We start from the raw sequence: 24,419 nt of genomic DNA on the forward strand, positions 1-24,419 counted from the left end.
AGTCACTGCATCCCATTTCACTCAGTCACTGCAACCTATTTCACTCAGTCACTGCATCCCATTTCGTTCAGTCACTGCATCCCATTTCCGTCAGTCACTCCATCCCATTTCCCTCAGTCGCAGCATCCCATTTCCCACAGACACTGCATTTCCATTCCTTAAGTCACTGCATCCCATTTCACTCAGTCACTGCACCCCAAGCCCGCTCGGGCACTGCATCCCGATTAATTCAGTCACACCTTCCCAGTACCTCAGTCACTGCATCCCTTTTCACTCAGTCACTGCATCCGTTTCCATCAGTCACTGCATCCCATTACCCTCAGTCGCAGCATCCCATTTCCCACAGACACTGCATTTCCTTTCCCTAAGTCACTGCATCTCATTTCCACCAGTCACTGCATCCCATTTCACTCCCCACTGCATCCCATTTCACTCAGCCACTGCATCCCATTTCACTCAGCCACTGCATCCCAGTTCACATAGTCACCGCATCCCAGTTCACACAGCCACTGCATCCCATTTCACTCAATGCTTCACTTTACACTCAGTCAGGGCATCCCATTTCCATCTGTCACTGCGTCCCATTTCCTCAGTCACTGCATCTCCTTTCCACAGTCACGGCAATCCAATTTCACTCAGTCACTGCATCCCATTGCCCGCCGTCACTGCATCCCATTGTCCTCATTCACTGCATCTGATTCCCCTCAGTCACTGCATCCATTTTCACAAAGTCACTGCATCCCATTACCCTCAGTCACTGCATCCCATTTCACTCAGTCACTGCATCCCATTCCCCTCAGTCACTGCATCCCATTCCCCTCAGTCACTGCATCCCATTCCCCTCAGTCACTGCATCCCATTACCCTCAGTCACTGCATCCCATTACCCTCAGTCACTGCATCCCATTACCCTCAGTCACTGCATCCCATTTCCCTCAGTCACTGCGTCCCATTTCCCTCAGTCACTGCATCCCATTTCCCTCAGACACTGCATCCCATTTCCCTCAGACACTGCATCTGATTTCCATCAGTCACTGCATCCCATTTCCCTCAGTCATTGCATCCAATTTCCCACATTCACTGCATCTCCTATCCCTCATTCACTGCATCCCATTAACCACAGTCACTGCATCGCGTTGCCCTCAGTCACTGCATCACATTACCCACAGTCAGAGCATCCCATTTCCCACATTCACTGCATCTCCTTTCCCTCAGTCAATGCGTCACATTCCACTGAGTCACTGCATCCCATTACCCTGAGTCACAGTATGCCATTTCCCACAGTCACTGCATCTCCTTTCCCTCAGTCACTGCATCCCATTTCCCTCAGTCACTGCATCCCATTCCCCACAATCACTGAATCCCATTTCCCTCATTCACTGCATCCCATTTCCATCAGTCACTGCATCCCATTTATCTCAGTCACTGCATCTCATTCCCCACAGTCGCTGCACCCCATTCCCCACAGTCACTGCATCCCATTCCCCACAGACACAGCATCCCATTCACTTTAGTCGCAGCATCCCATTTAAAACAGACAATGCATCTCCTTTCCCTCAGTCACTGCATCCCTATTCACACAGCCACTGCATCCCAGTTCACACAGCCACTGCATCCCATTTCACTCAATGCTTCACCTTACACTCAGTCAGGGCATCCCATTTCCATCCGGCACGGCAATCCCATTTCACTCAGTCACTGCATCCCATTTCACTCAGTCACTGCATCCCATTTCCCTCAGTCACTGCGTCCCATTCCCCATAGTCACTGCGTCCCATTCCCCATAGTCACTGCGTCCCATTCCCCATAGTCACTGCGTCCCATTTCCCAGTCACTGCATCCCATTGTCCTCATTCACTGCAGCCGATTCCCCTCAGTCACTGCATCCCATTTCACTCAGTCACTGCATCACATTACCCTCAGTCACTGCATCCCATTACCTTCAGTCGCAGGATCCCATTTCACACAGACACTGCATCCCATTTCCGTCAGTCACTGCATCCCATTCCCCTCAGTCACTGCACCCCAAGCCCCCTCGGGCACTGCATCCCTATTAACTCAGTCACTCCTTCCCAGAGCCTCAGTCACTGCATCCCATGTCCCACAGTAACTGCATCACATTTCCATCTGGCACTGCAGCGCATGTCACTCTGTCAGTGCATCCCATTTCCGTAAGTCACTGCATCCCATTTCCCACAGTCACTGCATCTCCTTTCCCCAAGTCACGGCGTCTCATTTCCATCAGTCACTGCTTCCCATTTCACTCAGTCACTGCATCCCATTTCCCTCAGTCACGGCATTTCATTTCCCTCAGTCACTGCATCCCATTTCACTCAGTCACTGCATCCCATTTCACTCAGTCACTGCATCCCATTTCACAGAGTCACTGCATCCCATTTCACAGAGTCACTGCATCTCCTTTCCATCAGTCACTGTGTCCCATTTCACTCAGTCACTGCGTCCCATTTCCCATAGTCACTGCATCTCATTTCCCAGTCACTGCATCCCATTACCCTCAGTCACGGCATCCCATTACCTTCAGTCGCAGGATCCCATTTCCAACAGACACTGCATTCCATTTCCGTCAGTCACTGCATCCCATTTCCCTCAGTCACTGCATACCATTTCCATCAGTCACTGCATCCCAGTTCACTCAGTCAGTGCATCCCATTTCCCTCAGTCAGTGCATCCCATTTCCTCAGTCACTGCATCCCATTTCCTCAGTCACTGCATCTCCTTTCCTCAGACACTGCATCCCATTTCACTCAGTCACTGCAGGCTATTTCCCTCAGTCACTGCATCCCATTACCATCAGTCACTACATCCCATTACCCTCAGTCACTGCATCACAGTACGCTCAGTCACAGCATCCCATTTCCCTCAGACACTGTATCCCATTTCCATCAGTCACTGCATCTCATTTCACTCAGTCACTGCTTCCCATTTCCCACATTCACTGCATCCCATTTCCCTCAGTCACTGCATCCCACTTCCCTCAGTCAGTGCAGCCCATTTCACTCAGTCACTGCATCCCATTTCACTCAGTCACTGCAACCTATTTCACTCAGTCACTGCATCCCATTTCGTTCAGTCACTGCATCCCATTTCCGTCAGTCACTCCATCCCATTTCCCTCAGTCGCAGCATCCCATTTCCCACAGACACTGCATTTCCATTCCTTAAGTCACTGCATCCCATTTCACTCAGTCACTGCACCCCAAGCCCGCTCGGGCACTGCATCCCGATTAATTCAGTCACACCTTCCCAGTACCTCAGTCACTGCATCCCTTTTCACTCAGTCACTGCATCCGTTTCCATCAGTCACTGCATCCCATTACCCTCAGTCGCAGCATCCCATTTCCCACAGACACTGCATTTCCTTTCCCTAAGTCACTGCATCTCATTTCCACCAGTCACTGCATCCCATTTCACTCCCCACTGCATCCCATTTCACTCAGCCACTGCATCCCATTTCACTCAGCCACTGCATCCCAGTTCACATAGTCACCGCATCCCAGTTCACACAGCCACTGCATCCCATTTCACTCAATGCTTCACTTTACACTCAGTCAGGGCATCCCATTTCCATCTGTCACTGCGTCCCATTTCCTCAGTCACTGCATCTCCTTTCCACAGTCACGGCAATCCAATTTCACTCAGTCACTGCATCCCATTGCCCGCCGTCACTGCATCCCATTGTCCTCATTCACTGCATCTGATTCCCCTCAGTCACTGCATCCATTTTCACAAAGTCACTGCATCCCATTACCCTCAGTCACTGCATCCCATTTCACTCAGTCACTGCATCCCATTCCCCTCAGTCACTGCATCCCATTCCCCTCAGTCACTGCATCCCATTCCCCTCAGTCACTGCATCCCATTCCCCTCAGTCACTGCATCCCATTACCCTCAGTCACTGCATCCCATTACCCTCAGTCACTGCATCCCATTACCCTCAGTCACTGCATCCCATTACCCTCAGTCACTGCATCCCATTTCCCTCAGTCACTGCGTCCCATTTCCCTCAGTCACTGCATCCCATTTCCCTCAGACACTGCATCCCATTTCCCTCAGACACTGCATCTGATTTCCATCAGTCACTGCATCCCATTTCCCTCAGTCATTGCATCCAATTTCCCACATTCACTGCATCTCCTATCCCTCATTCACTGCATCCCATTAACCACAGTCACTGCATCGCGTTGCCCTCAGTCACTGCATCACATTACCCACAGTCAGAGCATCCCATTTCCCACATTCACTGCATCTCCTTTCCCTCAGTCAATGCGTCACATTCCACTGAGTCACTGCATCCCATTACCCTGAGTCACAGTATGCCATTTCCCACAGTCACTGCATCTCCTTTCCCTCAGTCACTGCATCCCATTTCCCTCAGTCACTGCATCCCATTCCCCACAATCACTGAATCCCATTTCCCTCATTCACTGCATCCCATTTCCATCAGTCACTGCATCCCATTTATCTCAGTCACTGCATCTCATTCCCCACAGTCGCTGCACCCCATTCCCCACAGTCACTGCATCCCATTCCCCACAGACACAGCATCCCATTCACTTTAGTCGCAGCATCCCATTTAAAACAGACAATGCATCCCATTTCACTCAGCCACTGCATCCCAGTTCACATAGTCACCGCATCCCAGTTCACACAGTCACCACATCCCAGTACACAAAGTCACCGCATCCCATTTCCTTCAGTCACTGCATCCCAGTTCCATCAATCACTGTATCCGATTTCTATCAGTCACTGCGCGCATTTCCCTCAGTCACTGCATCTCATTTCACTCATTCACTGCATCCCATTTCACGCAGTCACTGCTTCCCATTCCACTCAGTCACTGCATCCCATTACCCTCAGTCACTGCATCCCATTAACTTCAGTCGCAGGATCCCATTTCAAACAGACACTGCATCCCATCTCCGTCAGTCACTGCATCCCATTTCCCTCAGTTACTGCATACCATTTCCATCAGACACTGCATCTCATTTCACTCAGTCACTGCATCCCATTTCCGTCAGTCACTGCATCCCTATTAACTCAGTCACTCCTTCCCAGTACCTCAGTCACTGCATCGCATTTCACTCAGTCACTGCATCCCATTTCACTCAGTCACTGCTTCCATTTCCATCAGTCACTGCATCCCATTACCCTCAGTCCCAGCAGCCATTTCCCACAGACACTGCATTTCATTTCCACCAGACACTGCATCTTATTTCCAGTCACTGCATCCCATTTCATTCCCCACTGCATCTCATTTCACGCAGTCACTGCATCGCATTTCACTCAGTCACTGCATCCCATTTCACTCAGTCACTGCATCCCATTTCACTCAGTCACTGCATCCCATTCCACTCAGTCACTGCATCCCATTCCACTCAGTCACTGCATCCCATTTCCCTCAGTCACTGCATCCTATTTCCTCAGTCAATGCATCTCCTTTCCACAGTCACGGCAATTCCATTTCACTCAGTCACTGCGTCCCATTTCACTCAGCCACTGCGTCCCATTTCACTCAGTCACTGCGTCCCATTTCCATCAGTCACTGCATCCCATTTCCCACTGTCACTGCATCCCATTTCCCAGTCACTGCATCCCATTTCCCTCAGTCACTGCATCCCATTTCCCTCAGTCACTGCATCCCATTGCCCTCAGTCATTGCATCCCATTGTCCTCAGTCACTGCATCCCATTGTCCTCAGTCACTGCATCCCATTTCACTCAGTCACTGCATCCCATTACCCTCAGTCACTGCATCCCATTAACTTCAGTCGCAGGATCCCATTTCAAACAGACACTGCATCCCATTTCCGTCAGTCACTGCATCCCATTTCCCACAGTCACTGCATACCATTTCCATCAGTCACTGCATCTCATTTCACTCAGTCACTGCATCCCATTTCCCTCAGTCACTGCATCCCATTTCCCTCAGTCACTGCATCCCACTTCCCTCAGTCAGTGCGTCCCACTTCAATCAGTCACTGCATCCCATTTCACTCAGTCACTGCATCCCATTTCGCTCAGACACTGCATCCCATTTCCGTCAGTCACTCCATCCCATTTCGCTCAGACACTGCATCCCATTTTCGTCAGTCACTCCATCCCATTTCCCTCAGTTGCAGCATCCTATATCCGACAGACACTGCATTTCCATTCCTTAAGTCACTGCATCGCATTTCACTCAGTCACTGCACCCCAAGCCCGCTTGGGCACTGCATCTCTATTAGCTCAGTCACTCCTTCCCAGTACCTCAGTCACTGCATCGCATTTCACTCAGTCACTGCATCCATTTTCACTCAGTCACTGCATCCCATTACCCTCAGTCACTGCATCTCATTACCCTCAGTCACTGCATCCCATTACCCTCAGTCACTGCATTTCCTTTCCCTAAGTCACTGCATCTCATTTCCACCAGTCACTGCATCCCATTTCACTCCCCACTGCATCCCATTTCACTCAGCCACTGCATCCCAGTTCACAAAGTCACCGCATCCCAGTTCCGTCAGTCACTGCATCCCAGTTCCATCAGTCACTGTATCCGATTTCTATCGGTCACTGCGCGCATTTCACTCATTCACTGCATCCCATTTCACTCCCCACTGCATCTCATTCCACTCAGTCACTGCATCCCATTCCACTCAGTCACTGCATCCCATTCCACTCAGTCAGTGCATCACATTTCACTCAGGCACTGTATCCCATTTCCCTAAGTCACTGCACTCCAAGCCTGCTCGGGCACTGCATCCCTCTTAATTCAAACACTCCTTCCCAGTACCTGAGTCACTGCATCGCATTTCACTCAGCCACTGCATCCCAGTACACACAGTCACCGTGTCCCAGTTCACACAGCCCCTGCATCCCATTTCAAACAGTCACTGCATCTCATTTCACACATTCAATGCTTCACATTCCACTCAGTCACTGCTTCCCATTTCCCACAATCAGTGCATCTCCTTTCCTCAGTCACTGCATCCCATTTCACTCAGTTACTGCAGGCCATTTCTCTCAGTCACTGCATCCCATGACCATCAGTCACTACATCCCATTACCCTCAGTCACTGCATCACAGTACGCTCAGTAACAGCATCCCATTTCCCTCAGACACTGCATCCCATTTCCATCAGTCACTGCATCCCATTTCAATCAGTCACTGCATCCTATTACCCTCAGTCACTGCATCCCATTTCACTCAGTCACTGCATCCCATTTCCCGTAGTCACTGCATCTCCTTTCCACAGTCACAGTATCCCATTTCACTCAGTCACTGCATCCTATTCCCCTCAGTCACTACATCCCATTACCCTGAGTCACAGTATGCCATTTCCCACAGTCACTGCATCTCCTTTCCCTCAGTCACTGCATCCCATTTCCCACACTCACTGCATCCCATTTCCAACAGTGACTGCATCCCATTGCCAACAGTCACTGCAATCCATTTCCAACAGTCACTGCATCCCATTTCCAAGAGTCAGAGCATCCCATTTCACTCAGCCACTGCATCTCATTTCCCTCAGTCACTGCATCCCACATCACTCAATCACTGCCGGCCATTTCACTCATTGACTGCATCCTATTTCACTCTGACACTGCGTCCCATTTCCCTCAGTCACTGCAACCCATTACCGTCCGTCACTCCATCCAATTACTGTTAGTCACTGCATCCCATTTCGATCAGTCACAGCATCCCATTTCCACCAGTTACTGCATCCCATTTCACTCAGCCACTGCATCCCATTTCACGAAGACAGTGCATCCCATTTCTCTCAGCCACTGTATCCCATTTCCCTCAGTCACTGTACTCCAAGCCCGCTCGGGCACTGCCTCCCCATTAACTCAGTCACTCCTTCCCAGGACCTCAGTCACTGCATCCCATGTCCCACAAAAACTGCATCCCATTTCCATCAGGCACTGCAGGTCATGTCACTCTGTCACTGCATTCAATTTCCATCAGTCACTGCATCCCATTTCACTCATTAACTGCATCCCATTTCAATCAGACACTGCATCCCATTTCACTCAGTCAGTGCATCCCATTCCACTCAGTCACTGCATCCCATTCCATTCAGTCACTGCATCCCATTTCACTCAGTCAGTGCATCACATTTCACTCCGGCACTGTATCCCATTTCCCTAAGTCACTGCACCGCAAGCCCGCTCGGGCACTTCATCCCTATTAATTCAGTCACTGCTTCCCAGTACCTGAGTCACTGCATCGCATTTCACTCAGCCACTGCATCCCAGTTAACACAGTCACCGCATCCCAGTTCACACAGCCACTGCATCCCATTTCTAACAGTCACTGCATCTCATTTCACTCATTCAATGCTTCACATTCCACTCAGTCACCGCTTCCCATTTCCCACAGTCACTGCATCTCCTTTCCTCAGACACTGCATCCCATTTCACTCAGTCACTGCAGGCTATTTCCCTCAGTCACTGCATCCCATTACCATCAGTCACTACATCCCATTACCCTCAGTCACTGCATCACAGTACGCTCAGTCACAGCATCCCATTTCCCTCAGACACTGTATCCCATTTCCATCAGTCACTGCATCTCATTTCACTCAGTCACTGCTTCCCATTTCCCACATTCACTGCATCCCATTTCCCTCAGTCACTGCATCCCACTTCCCTCAGTCAGTGCAGCCCATTTCACTCAGTCACTGCATCCCATTTCACTCAGTCACTGCAACCTATTTCACTCAGTCACTGCATCCCATTTCGTTCAGTCACTGCATCCCATTTCCGTCAGTCACTCCATCCCATTTCCCTCAGTCGCAGCATCCCATTTCCCACAGACACTGCATTTCCATTCCTTAAGTCACTGCATCCCATTTCACTCAGTCACTGCACCCCAAGCCCGCTCGGGCACTGCATCCCGATTAATTCAGTCACACCTTCCCAGTACCTCAGTCACTGCATCCCTTTTCACTCAGTCACTGCATCCGTTTCCATCAGTCACTGCATCCCATTACCCTCAGTCGCAGCATCCCATTTCCCACAGACACTGCATTTCCTTTCCCTAAGTCACTGCATCTCATTTCCACCAGTCACTGCATCCCATTTCACTCCCCACTGCATCCCATTTCACTCAGCCACTGCATCCCATTTCACTCAGCCACTGCATCCCAGTTCACATAGTCACCGCATCCCAGTTCACACAGCCACTGCATCCCATTTCACTCAATGCTTCACTTTACACTCAGTCAGGGCATCCCATTTCCATCTGTCACTGCGTCCCATTTCCTCAGTCACTGCATCTCCTTTCCACAGTCACGGCAATCCAATTTCACTCAGTCACTGCATCCCATTGCCCGCCGTCACTGCATCCCATTGTCCTCATTCACTGCATCTGATTCCCCTCAGTCACTGCATCCATTTTCACAAAGTCACTGCATCCCATTACCCTCAGTCACTGCATCCCATTTCACTCAGTCACTGCATCCCATTCCCCTCAGTCACTGCATCCCATTCCCCTCAGTCACTGCATCCCATTCCCCTCAGTCACTGCATCCCATTCCCCTCAGTCACTGCATCCCATTACCCTCAGTCACTGCATCCCATTACCCTCAGTCACTGCATCCCATTACCCTCAGTCACTGCATCCCATTTCCCTCAGTCACTGCGTCCCATTTCCCTCAGTCACTGCATCCCATTTCCCTCAGACACTGCATCCCATTTCCCTCAGACACTGCATCTGATTTCCATCAGTCACTGCATCCCATTTCCCTCAGTCATTGCATCCAATTTCCCACATTCACTGCATCTCCTATCCCTCATTCACTGCATCCCATTAACCACAGTCACTGCATCGCGTTGCCCTCAGTCACTGCATCACATTACCCACAGTCAGAGTATCCCATTTCCCACATTCACTGCATCTCCTTTCCCTCAGTCAATGCGTCACATTCCACTGAGTCACTGCATCCCATTACCCTGAGTCACAGTATGCCATTTCCCACAGTCACTGCATCTCCTTTCCCTCAGTCACTGCATCCCATTTCCCTCAGTCACTGCATCCCATTCCCCACAATCACTGAATCCCATTTCCCTCATTCACTGCATCCCATTTCCATCAGTCACTGCATCCCATTTATCTCAGTCACTGCATCTCATTCCCCACAGTCGCTGCACCCCATTCCCCACAGTCACTGCATCCCATTCCCCACAGACACAGCATCCCATTCACTTTAGTCGCAGCATCCCATTTAAAACAGACAATGCATCTCCTTTCCCTCAGTCACTGCATCCCTATTCACACAGCCACTGCATCCCAGTTCACACAGCCACTGCATCCCATTTCACTCAATGCTTCACCTTACACTCAGTCAGGGCATCCCATTTCCATCCGGCACGGCAATCCCATTTCACTCAGTCACTGCATCCCATTTCACTCAGTCACTGCATCCCATTTCCCTCAGTCACTGCGTCCCATTCCCCATAGTCACTGCGTCCCATTCCCCATAGTCACTGCGTCCCATTCCCCATAGTCACTGCGTCCCATTTCCCAGTCACTGCATCCCATTGTCCTCATTCACTGCAGCCGATTCCCCTCAGTCACTGCATCCCATTTCACTCAGTCACTGCATCACATTACCCTCAGTCACTGCATCCCATTACCTTCAGTCGCAGGATCCCATTTCACACAGACACTGCATCCCATTTCCGTCAGTCACTGCATCCCATTCCCCTCAGTCACTGCACCCCAAGCCCCCTCGGGCACTGCATCCCTATTAACTCAGTCACTCCTTCCCAGAGCCTCAGTCACTGCATCCCATGTCCCACAGTAACTGCATCACATTTCCATCTGGCACTGCAGCGCATGTCACTCTGTCAGTGCATCCCATTTCCGTAAGTCACTGCATCCCATTTCCCACAGTCACTGCATCTCCTTTCCCCAAGTCACGGCGTCTCATTTCCATCAGTCACTGCTTCCCATTTCACTCAGTCACTGCATCCCATTTCCCTCAGTCACGGCATTTCATTTCCCTCAGTCACTGCATCCCATTTCACTCAGTCACTGCATCCCATTTCACTCAGTCACTGCATCCCATTTCACAGAGTCACTGCATCCCATTTCACAGAGTCACTGCATCTCCTTTCCATCAGTCACTGTGTCCCATTTCACTCAGTCACTGCGTCCCATTTCCCATAGTCACTGCATCTCATTTCCCAGTCACTGCATCCCATTACCCTCAGTCACGGCATCCCATTACCTTCAGTCGCAGGATCCCATTTCCAACAGACACTGCATTCCATTTCCGTCAGTCACTGCATCCCATTTCCCTCAGTCACTGCATACCATTTCCATCAGTCACTGCATCCCAGTTCACTCAGTCAGTGCATCCCATTTCCCTCAGTCAGTGCATCCCATTTCCTCAGTCACTGCATCCCATTTCCTCAGTCACTGCATCTCCTTTCCACAGTCATGGCAATCCCATTTCACTCAGTCACTGCGTCCCATTTCCATCAATCACTGCATCCCATTTCCCAGTCACTGCATCCCATTTCCCTCAGTCACTGCATCCCATTCTCCTCAGTCACTGCATCGCATTTCACTCAGCCGATGCATCCCATGTCCCTCAGTCACTGCATCCCATGTCCCTCAGTCACTGCATCCCATGTCCCTCAGTCACCGCATCCCATTTCCCTCAGTCACCGCATCTCATTTCACTCAGTCACCGCATCCCATTTCACGCAGTCACCGCATCCCATGTCCCTCAGTCACTGCATCCCACGTCCCTCATTCACTGCATCCCACGTCCCTCATTCACTGCATCCCATGTCCCTCAGTCACTGCATCCCATGTCCCTCAGTCACTGCATCCCATGTCCCTCAGTTACTGCATCCCATTGCCATCAGTCACTGCATCTCATTTCACTCAGTCAAAGCATCCCATTTCCCTCATTCACTGCATCCCATTTCCCTCAGTTACTGCATTCCATTTCACTCAGTCAATGTATCTCATTTCACTGAGTCACTGCATCCCATTTCCATCAGTCACTGCATCCCATTTCACTCAGTCACTGCACCCCAAGCCCGCTCGGGCACTGCATCCCCATTAACTCAGTCACTCCTTCCCAGTACCGCAGTCACTGCATCCCATGTCCCACAGTAACGGCATCACATTTCCATCAGGCACTGCAGCGCATGTCACTCTGTCACTGCATCCAATTTCCATCAGTCACTGCATCCCATTTCACTCAGTCAGTGGATCCCATTTCCCTCAGTCACTGCATCCCATTTCCCTCAGTCTCTGCATCCCATTTCCCTCAGTCTCTGCATCCCATTTCCTTCAGACACTGCATCCCACTTCACACAGTCATTGCAGCTCATTTCACTCAGTCACTGCATCCCATCTCACTCAGTCACTGCATCCCATTTGCATCACACACTGCATTCAATTTCCATCAGTCACTGCATCTCACTTCACTCATTCACTGCATCCCATTTCCCACAGTCACTGCATCGCATTTCCCACAGTCACTGCATCCCATTTCCCACAGTCACAGCATCACATTTCACACAGTCACTGCATCCCATTTCACGCAGTCACTGCATCCCATTTCACGCAGTCACTGCATCCCATTTCACTCCGTCACTGCATTCAATTTCCATCAGTCACTGCAATGCATTCCACTCTGTGACTGCATCCCGTTTCATTCAGTCATGGTATCCCACTTCACTCAGTCACTGCATCCCATTTCACTGCGTCACTGCATTCAATTACCATCAGTCACTGCATTCAATTTCCGTCAGTCACTGCATCGCATTTCACTCAGTCAGGGCATCCTATTTCACTCAGTCAGGGCATCCTATTTCACTCAGTCAGGGCATCCCATTTCCCTCAGTCACTCCATCCCATTTCATGCAGTCACTGCATCACATTTCACGCAGTCACTGCGTCACATTTCACTCCATCACTGCATCTCACTTCACTCATTCACTGCATCCTATTTCACGCAGTCACTGCATCCCATTTCCCTCAGTCACTGCGTCCCATTTCACTAAGTCACTGCATCCCATTTCACTCAGTCACTGCATCCAATTTCCCTCAGTCACTGCATCCAATTTCACTCAGACACTGCATCCCATTTCACTCAGACACTGCATCCCATTTCACTCAGACACTGCATCCCATTTCACTCAGACACTGCATCCCATTTCACTCAGACACTGCATCCCATTTCACACAGTCACTGCATCCCATTTCACACAGTCACTGCATCCCATTTCACACAGTCACTGCATCCCATTTCACACAGTCACTGCATCCCATTTCACACAGTCACTGCATCCCATTTCACGCAGTCAGAGCATCCCATTTCACTCCGTCACTGCATTCAATTTCCATCAGTCACTGCATTTAATTTCCATCAGTCACTGCAATGCATTCTACTCTGTTACTGCATCCCGTTTCACTCAGTCATGGTATCCCACTTCACTCAGTCACTGCATCCCAATTCACTCAGTCACGACAACCCATTTCCCACAGTCACTGCATCCCATTTCACTCAGCCACTGCATCCCATTTGCATCACACACTGCATTCAATTTCCATCAGTCACTGCATCTCACTTCACTCATTCACTGCATCCCATTTCCCACAGTCACTGCATCGCATTTCACTCAGTCACTGCATCCCATTTCCCACACTCACTTCATCCCATTTCCCACAGTCACTTCATCCCATTTCCCACAGTCACTTCATCCCATTTCCCACAGTCACTTCATCCCATTTCCCACAGTCACTGCATCCCATTTCACACAGTCACTGCATCACATTTCACACAGTCACTGCATCACATTTCACACAGTCACAGCATCACATTTCACACAGTCACTGCATCACATTTCACACAGTCACTGCATCCCATTTCACGCAGTCACTGCATCCCATTTCACGCAGTCAGTGCATCCCATTTCACTCCGTCACTGCATTCAATTTCCATCAGTCACTGCATTCAATTTCCATCAGTCACTGCAATGCATTCCACTCTGTTACTGCATCCCGTTTCACTCAGTCATGGTATCCCACTTCACTCAGTCACTGCATCCCAATTCACTCAGTCACTACAACCCATTTCCCTCAGTCACTGCATCCCATTTCACTGCGTCACTGCATTCAGTTTCCATCAGTCACTGCATTCAATTTCCGTCAGTCACTGCATCGCATTTCACTCAGTCAGGGCATCCTATTTCACTCAGTCACTGCATCTCACTTCACTCATTCACTGCATCCTTTTTCAGGCAGTCACTGCATCCCATTTCCCTCAGTCACTGCATCCAATTTCTCTCAGTCACTACAACCCATTTCCCACAGTCATTGCATCCAATTTCACTCTCTCACTGCATTCAATTTCCATCTGTCACCTCATCCCATTTCCCTCAGTCACTGCGTCCCATTTCACTAAGTCACTGCATCCCATTTCACTAAGTCACTGCATCCCATTTCACTCAGTCACTGCACCCAATTTCCCTCAGTCACTGCACCCAATTTCACTCAGACACTGCATCCCATTTCTCTCAGTCACTACAACCCATTTCCCACAGTCATTGCAGCCAATTTCACTCTCTCATTGCATTCAATTTCCATCCGTCAGTGCATTCAATTTCCGTCAGTCACTGCATCGCATTTCACTCAGTCAGGGCATCCTATTTCACTCAGTCAGGGCATCCTATTTCACTCAGTCAGGGCATCCCATTTCATGCAGTCACTGCATCCCATTTCACGCAGTCACTGCATCACATTTCACGCAGTCACGGCATCACATTTCCCGCAGTCACGGCATCACATTTCCCGCAGTCACGGCATCCCATTTCCCTCAGTCACTTCAACCCATTTCACTCAGTCACTGCATCCCATTTCACTCAGTCACTGCATCCCATTTCCCTCAGTCACTGTATCCCATTTCACTCAGACACTGCATCCCATTTCTCTCAGTCACTACAACCCATTTCCCACAGTCACTGCAGCCAATTTCACTCTCTCATTGCATTCAATTTCCATCAGTCACTGCATCGCATTTCACTCAGTCAGGGCATCCTATTTCACTCAGTCAGGGCATCCTATTTCACTCAGTCAGGGCATCCTATTTCACTCAGTCAGGGCATCCTATTTCACTCAGTCACTGCATCCCATTTCCCTCAGTCACTGCATCCCATTTCCCTCAGTCACTGCATCCCATTTCCCTCAGTCACTGCATCCTATTTCATGCAGTCACTGCATACCATTTCACGCAGTCACTGCATACCATTTCACGCAGTCACTGCATACCATTTCAGGCAGTCATTGCATCACATTTCACGCAGTCACGGCATCACATTTCCCTCAGTCACGGCATCCCATTTCCCTCAGTCACTGCAACCCATTTCACTCAGTCACTGCATCCCATTTAACGGAGACAGTGAATCCTATTCAACTGAGACAGTTGAATGTATTTCGATCAATCACCACACCCAATTCCACACAGTCACGGCATCCAATTTCACTCAGTCACAGCATCCCATTTCTCTCAGTCACTACATCCCATTTCCCACAGTCATTGCTTCCAATTTCACTCTCTCACAGCATTCAATTTCCATCTGTCACTGCATCCCATTTCACTCAGTCACTGCATCCCATTTCACTCAGTCACTGCATCCCATTTCCATCAGTCACGGCATCCCATTTCCATCAGTCACGGCATCCCATTTCCATCAGTCACGGCATCCCATTTCCATCAGTCACTGCATCCCATTTCCATCAGTCACTGCATCTCCTTTCCCTCAGTCACTGCGTCCCATTTCACTCAGTCACGGTGTCCCATTTCCCTCAGTCACTGCATCCCATTTCATGCAGTCATTGCATCCCATTTCACGCAGACACTGCATCCCATTTCACGCAGACACTGCATCCCATTTCACGCAGACACTGCATCCCATTTCACGCAGACACTGCATCACATTTCAGGCAGTCACTGCATCACATTTCACGCAGTCACTGCATCACATTTCACACAGTCACGGCATCACATTTCACTCCGTCACGGCATCACATTTCACTCAATCACTGCATCTCCTTTCCATCAGTCACTGCATCTCCTTTCCATCAGTCACTGCATCTCACTTCACTCATTCACTGCATCCCATTTCACGCAGTCACTGCATCCCATTTCACAGAGTCACGGCATCCTGTTTCTCATCTGATGCTGCATTCAAGTTCCGTCAGGTACTGCATCCCATTTCCCTCAGTCACTGCGTCCCATTTCACTCAGTCACTGCATCCCATTTCCCTCAGTCACTGCATCCCATTTCTCTCAGTCACTGCATCCCATTTCTCTCAGACACTACATCCCATTTCCAACAGTCATTGTATCCAATTTCACTCTCTCACTGCATTTAATTTCCATCTGTCACTGCATCCCATTTCCCTCAGTCACGGGATCCCATTTCCCTCAGTCACGGGATCCCATTTCACTCAGTCACTGCATCCCATTTAACGGAGACAGTGAATCCTATTCAACTGAGACAGTGAATGTATCTCCATCAATCACCACACCCAATGCCACTCGGTCACTGCATCCCATTTCTCTCAGTCACTGCATCCCATTTCTCTCAGTCACTGCATCCCATTTCTCTCAGTCACTGCATCCCATTTCTCTCAGTCACTGCATCCCATTTCCACAGTCATTGCATCCAATTTCACTCTCTCACTGCATCCCATTTCCCTCAGTCACTGCATCCCATTTCCCTCAGTCACTGCATCCCATTTCCCTCAGTCAGTGGATCCCATTTCAGTCAGTCACTGCATCCCATTTCAGTCAGTCACTGCATTCCAGTTCACTCAGTCACTGCATTCCAGTTCACTCAGTCACTGCATCCCATTCCCCTCAGTCACTGCATCCCATTCCCCTCAGTCACTGCATCCCATTCCCCTCAGTCACTGCATCCCATTACCCTCAGTCACTGCATCCCATTACCCTCAGTCACTGCATCCCATTTCCCTCAGTCACTGCATCCCATTTCCCTCAGTCACTGCATCACATTCCCATCAGTCACTGCATCCCATTCCCATCAGTCACTGCATCCCATTTCACTCATCACTGCATCCCATTCCCCTCAGTCAGTGCGTCCCATTTCCAACAGACCCTGCAGCCCGTTTAGCAGTTACTGCATCCCATTTCATTCAGTCACTGCATCCCAGGACTCTCAGTCACTGCATCCCCGTTCACTCAGTCACAGCATCCCAGTTCACTCAGTCACAGCATCCCAGTTCACTCAGTCACAGCATCCCAGTTCAGTCAGTCACAGCATCCCAGTTCAGTCAGTCACTGCATCCCAGTTCAGTCAGTCACTGCATCCCAGTTCAGTCAGTCACTGCATCCCAGTTCAGTCAGTCACTGCATCCCAGTTCACACAGTCACTGCATCCCAGTTCACTCAGTCACTGCATCCCATTTCCATCAGTCACTGCACCCCATTTCACTCAGTCATTGCAGCCCATTTCACTCATTCACAGCTTCCCATTTCACTCATTCACAGCTCCCCATTTCACTCATTCACAGCTCCCCATTTCACTCAGTCACTGCATGCCATTTCCCACAGTGACGGCATCTCCTTTCCATCAGTCAACGCATCACATTTCACTCAGTCACTGCATCCCATTTCATTCAGTCACTGCATCCATTTCCCCACAGTCTCCGCATCACATTTCACAGAGACACGGCGTCCCATTTCACTTAGCCGCCTCAACCCGTTACCCTCAGTCACAGCATCCCGTTTCCACAGTCACTGCATCTCCTTTCCCCAAGTCACTGCATCCCATCTCCACGGTCACTTGCACCCATTTAATTCAATCACTGCCTCCCATTTCCATCACTCACTGCATCCCATTTCCAAAAGTCACTGCATCCTATTTCCCTCAGTAACTGCATCCCATTTCCCTCAGTCACTGCATCCCATTTCCCTCAGTCACTGCATCCCATTTCCCTCAGTCACTGCATCCCATTTCCCTCAGTCACTGCATCCCATTTCCCTCAGTCACTGCATCCCATTTCACTCAGTCACTGCATCCCATTTCACTCAGTCACTGCATCCCATTTGCATCAGACACTGCATTCAATCTCCATCAGTCACTGCATCTCACTTCACTCATTCACTGCATCCCATTTCCCACAGTCACTGCATCCCATTTCACTCAGTCACTGCATCCCATTTCAGACAGTCACTGCATCCCATTTCAGACAGTCACTGCATCCCATTTCAGACAGTCACTGCATCACATTTCACACAGTCACAGCATCACATTTCACACAGTCACTGCATCCCATTTCCCACAGTCACTGCATCCCATTTCCGTCAGTCACTGCATCCCATTTCACGTAGTCACTGCATCCCATTTCTCGCAGTCATTGCATCCCATTTCACGCAGTCACTGCATCCCATTTCACGCAGTCACTGTATCCCATTTCACCCAGTCACTGAATCCCAATTCACTCAGTCACTACAACCCATTTCCCACAGTCGTTGCAGCCAATTTCACTCTCTCACTGCATTCAATTTCCATCCGTCAGTGCATGCAATTTCCGTCAGTCACTGCATCGCATTTCACTCAGTCGGGGCATCCTATTTCACTCAGTCGGGGCATCCTATTTCACTCAGTCGGGGCATCCTATTTCACTCAGTCGGGGCATCCTATTTCACTCAGTCACTGCATCCCATTTTCCTCAGTCACTGCATCCCATTTCACGCAGTCACTGCATCCCATTTCACGCAGACACTGCATCCCATTTCACGCAGACACTGCATCCCATTTCACGCAGACACTGCATCCCATTTCACGCAGACACTGCATCCCATTTCACGCAGCCACTGCATCACATTTCAGGCAGTCACTGCATCACATTTCACACAGTCACTGCATCACACTTCACGCAGTCACGGCATCACATTTCACTCAGTCACTGCATCACATTTCACTCAGTCACTGCATCCTATTTCACCCAGTCACTGCATCCCATTTCACACAGTCACTGCATCCCATTTCTCATCTGATGCTGCATTCAAGTTCCGTCAGGTACTGCATCCCATTTCCTCAGTCACTGCATCCCATTTCCCTCAGTCACTGCATCCCATTTCTCTCAGTCACTACATCCCATTTCCCACCGTCATTGCATCCAATTTCACTCTCTCACTGCATTCAATTTCCATCTGTCACTGCATCCCATTACCCTCAGCCACTGCATCCCATTTATCTCAGTCACGGCATCCCATTTCACTCAGTCACTGCATCCCATTTACCTCAGTCACTGCATCCCATTTATCTCAGTCACTGCATCCCATTTATCTCAGTCACTGCATCCCATTTCACTGAGTCACTGAATCGCATTTGTTGTTCTCACTTGAATGCAATGGTCATGAATCTCCTCCAATGGCTGGTCATGTATTTCCAATGCAAAATTTTACCAAGTTTTGATTTTCAATTTTGATTACATGTGTCTCCTCTAATCTATAAGATGCTGCTATAAACTCAAATTTTATAAATCATAATTCAACCACCATTACCTACAGAGTTAATTTCATCAAACAGATCCAATTAGAATTGTCACATTCCCAAATCCTGATTCAAGTTTTTCTAATTATGGGCCACGTGGTTCAGAAAAAAGACACTTCGAGTCAGAGAGATGTACAGTAGGGAAACAGATCCTTTGGCCCAATTTGTCTATGTTGACCGGATATCCTAAATTAATTTAGTCCCATTTGCCAGCATTTGGCCCATATTCCTCTCAACCTATCCTATTCATATACCCATCCACATGCCTTTTAAACGTACAAGCCTCCACCACTTCCTCTGGCAGCTCATTCCACACATGCACCACTATGAAAAAAATCCGGTCCATTTTAAATCTTCCCTCTCTCATTTTCAACCTATTCCCTCCAGTTTTGGATTCCAGCAACCCGGGGAAAAGATTTTGGCTGTTCGCTCTATCCACGTCCCTCGTAATTGTATAAACTTCCATATGGTCAGCCCTGAACTCCACAGTTCCAAGTAATCGCTGCCTGTTCAAGCCCACGGTATACCTTCAACCTCCGATGCTCATAACATCCTTGTAGATCTTCTCTGAACCCTTTCAAGTTTACAACATACAACAATACAGCGCAGAACAGGCCCTTCGGCCCTCAATGTTGCGCCAACATCCTTCCTCTCGCAAGGAGACCAAAAGCGATTGCAGTATTCCAAAAGCAGCCGAACCAACATCCTATATGGCTGCTGAGTGATCTCCCAACTCCTATACTCAATGCATTGACCGATAAAGGCGAGCACACCAAATGTCTCCTTCATATCCTTTCTACCGGTGGCTGTACTTTGATGGAACTACGAAACTGCACTCCAGCGTCTTTATTAAGCAACACTCCCCACAACCTTCAGTGTATACGTGCTGCCCTGATTTGCCTTTCCAAAAGGGAGCACCTCACATTTATCTAACCTCAACTCCATCTGCCACTCCTCAGTTTATTGGCCCTTGTCAATGTCCCATTGTATTCTGAGGTGACCTTCTTGGCTGGCTACTACACCTTCAATCATTGGGAAACTTACTAACCACACCTTCTATTTACATATCCAAATCATTGCATCACTTCAACTCCCCCTCCCACTCCATGAATGACATGTCCATCCTGGGCCTCTTCCAGTGTCACAATCACACCACCCAGAAACTGGAGGAGCAGCACCTCCTATTCCGCCTCGGGAGCTTCCAACTCAATAGCCTCAATATGGACTTTGCCACCCTCAAAATCTCCCTACCCGTCAGCCTCATCCCAAGACTAGTTCCTCCACTCATCCCCGCCTCCATGGCCTGTCCGGCTTCTCTCCCACCTATCCACTCATCCCACCTCACTGACCAACTCCCACCACTGCTTGGAATTATTCTTCTTTTCACACTTCATCAGCTCGACGTTATTTCTAAAATCTATTTTCCAATTGTTGGAAAAAGTGAGATAAAGAGAAGTAAAAGAAGTTACATTCTTACCACTCGTGAAATCTCTGAATATTCTTCTGTTGAAAGGCCGCCAAGGAACAATGCAATTCTTTTGTCACAAACGCTGTGAGGGAGACATCTTTTTCGGTTCCACTAACTCCACCCTAAGGAAGACAAACCCACGTAACATATCTAGTGACTTAAAGCATACTCTATTGTTGCCCAAGGTGGAGAGCTGGATGAACACAGCAGGCCAAGCAGCATCAGAGGAGCAAGAAAGCTGATGTTTCGGGACGAGACCCTACTTCAGAAAATTGGCGCTGGAGAATCTGAGATAACAAGGTGTAGAGCTGGATGATACTGCTTGACATGCTGTGTTCATCCAGCTTTACACCTTCTTATCTCAGATTCTCCAGCATCTGCAGTTCCTACTGCCTCTATTGTTGCCCTTTCACTTTACTGAACTAATATGAGCCAGTAGTTTTGTTTAGGCCCATGTAATCTTACAGTTATTGGCCTGTACAAAATTCTGAATTAATTTTGATCAACTGACGGGAGGAGAGATTAATTTTATAGAAATTTTTGTTTTCTACCAATTTGCAGAGGGCATCGTGGGCGATTGAAGGACAGTGTTATTATCCTCCAGGTCTGCGGACTGCATCGTTACCAACTTGCCCATTTGCATATACATACAGTATTCATGATGTACCAATGAAACACAATAAACCAATACTGTGTACTAAAAACAACGTTCACATATCAACGGAAAGTTAAATATTTATCATCGAGTTTGAAGGATTGAATTCAATGATACAAAGCAAAAACCAGTGAAGATGAGTGCAGTTGGTCAGCACTTTTGCCACTAAGTGGAGGTTGGCAGTTTGAGGCCACCCAGGAACAAGCAAGCTCTGTCTAACTCCAAGGGCAGCACGGTGGCTCAGTGGTTAGCACTGCTGACTCACAGCGCCAGGGACCCAGGTTCGATCCCACCGTTGCGTGATTTTCTGTGCAGAGTTTGTACATTCTGCCCATGCCTGCATGGGTTCCTGCTGGGTGCTCTGGTTTCCTCCCACTGTCCAAAGATGTGCAGGCTAGTTGTATGGGCCATGCCAAACTTGCCCATTGTGTTTCGGGATGTGTAGATTAGGTGTGTTAGTCATGGGAAATGTAGGGTTACTGAGGAAAGGGTCGGGGAATGAGTCAGGGTGAGATGCTCTTTGGAGGGTGGCTGTGGTCTTGTTGGGTCAAAAGGGGCTTGTTTCCACACTGTAGGGATTCTATGATATGGAAGTATCTTTTGAAGTGGGCATTCATGGGTATGCTGTAACAGAGACCTTGTAATACTACACAACAAATATTTGGAACTAGACTGTCAATTCAGACATAGCATCAAAAAAGGTCATGGAAGTTGTCACCGATATAAAGCAGGATTGATGAAAATCCAGCAGGAAATGGTGTCAAAAGGCACTCTATCTTTTATTCACCTCCAGTTATTTTGTCCAAGGCACTGGATGCTGGCAGGATTGAAACATGTAAGAAATGCTTCACAAATCACATATAAGGACCTGCACATCTTTGAACAATGGGAGGAAACTGCAGCACCTGGCAGAAGCCCCTCGCAGACGCGGGGAGGACGTGTCAATTCCACACAGATCGTTACCCAAGACTGGAATCTCAATTGGCTCCCCAGTGCATGAGCAGCTCTAACCACTGAGCAACTACCTTGCCCAGAAGGGGTTTTATAAGCACATACTTTATTTCCATTAAGACAGATCCAATCCTCTATGTCCAATCAAAATAACATATTGTAGATATCATGACAACAATCATAAATGATTTTGAATAAGTAAATCAAAAAAACAGAAATTGTTTCCAAGCCTAAATACTAGATATGGTGCAGTTAAGATGAATAGCGCAACAACAAAAAGGCCATATTTTATGTGACCATCGGTAACACTTGAAAACTTGCAACAATATAGTCACCAGTAGAGATCTGGAGTGGTTTGATGATGCACTCCTTCATACACTGGAATGAAACTCCAAAGATCACAAATTCTCCTTCAATACCGTGTTATAACAGTGACTGCATCAACCTGTGTTTATGGGCCTGACTGGAAGCCCACACAACACGCATAAACAAAAATATAATCTAAGGTGATAGGAGAAATAAATGTATGTATGCAACGTCTTTGAAAAGCAATCATTTCTAGCAGATGCAAGCCCATAAGGAATCTCGTTTCGCAGATTATATTCATTTGCACTGCAGTTCACGCCAGTCAGAATCAGTTTTCGTTTCATGACAGGTAACTAAAATGTCCAAAACAATGAACTTTGTTTGATCAGAAGATTTTAAGTAAGGACTATGTCTTGTGTGAGCTGACGGCATTAGGGGATGGAGAAGGTACACTCACTGCTGGCATCTTGACACCATTGAATGAGCAAGCGTGGATGCAAAGGTTGTAACAGGTAACAATTGTACAGGCAATATCTTTTGAGCTCCTTCCGAGCAGGCCTGTAATACTCTAAAGCTGTGCTAGACCCTCACTTAATCCACCTTACGTACGCTGCCTTTTTCTTTTCGACAAGAAGCCCCTCTGCACCCGTCATCCAAGGTTCCTTAATCTTACCCCTTCTTACCTGTCTCAGAGGAACAAATTCATACATCACTCGCAACAACTGCTCCTTGAACAGCTCCACATGTCTGCTGTGCCCTTTCTGTGGAACAATTGCTCCCAATCTGTAGTTCCCAACTCCGGTCTGATAGCATCAGAGTTTCCTTTTCCCCAGTTCAATGTCTTCCCCTGGTAACTGCTCCTTTCCCTTTCCATGGCTATGGTAAATGTGAGGCTGTTGTAGTCACTGTCGCCAAAGTGCTCTCCCACCACGATATCTGACACCTGTCCTGGCTCATTGCCGAGCACCAAATCCAAAACGGCCTCCCTCCTCGGCCTGTCCACATACTGAGTAAGGAAACCCTCCTGAACACACCTGACAAAAACGGCACCATCCAAACCATCTGCACTCAGGAGGTTTCAATCTATATTGGAAAAGTTGAAGTCACCCTGAACAACAACCCTGCTACGTTTGCACTTTTCAACTATCTGCCGGCCAATGAGTTCTTTGATCTCTCGACTGCTATTTGGGGGCCGTAGGAAACCCCCAGTGAGGTGACTGCTGCCTTGCTGTTCCGAACTTCCACCCACACTGACTCAGTCGACAAACCTTCCTTGGCAACCTCAGCCCATACCACCACAGTAGACGAGTCCTCAAAGGTTCTTTCAGCCGCCGTTATAGTGTCCTTGACCAACAAAGCCACACCTCCCCATCTTTTACCACCTTCACAGACCTTAATCAAAGATCTAAACCCTGGAACCCGCAACATCCATTCCTGACTCTGCTCTATCCATGTCTCCGAAATGGCCACAACATCGAAGTCCCAGGT

At 48.6% G+C, this 24,419-nt stretch overlaps 1 protein-coding gene across 8 annotated transcripts in view; it reads right to left on the minus strand.

Moving 5' to 3' along the window:
• Positions 1 to 24,419, minus strand: part of LOC132207623 (complement C5-like) — a 256,535-nt gene that overhangs the window by 178,654 nt on the left and 53,462 nt on the right. For all 8 annotated transcript variants that reach the window (XR_009443642.1, XR_009443641.1, XR_009443638.1 and 5 more), the window contains one exon: positions 21,029 to 21,141. The gene's annotated coding sequence lies outside the window, so the exon portion shown is untranslated. The remainder of the gene's footprint in view (positions 1 to 21,028; positions 21,142 to 24,419) is intronic.

The sequence above is a fragment of the Stegostoma tigrinum genome, unplaced genomic scaffold, assembly GCF_030684315.1.
Source record: "Stegostoma tigrinum isolate sSteTig4 unplaced genomic scaffold, sSteTig4.hap1 scaffold_112, whole genome shotgun sequence".
Classification (NCBI taxonomy): domain Eukaryota; kingdom Metazoa; phylum Chordata; class Chondrichthyes; order Orectolobiformes; family Stegostomatidae; genus Stegostoma; species Stegostoma tigrinum.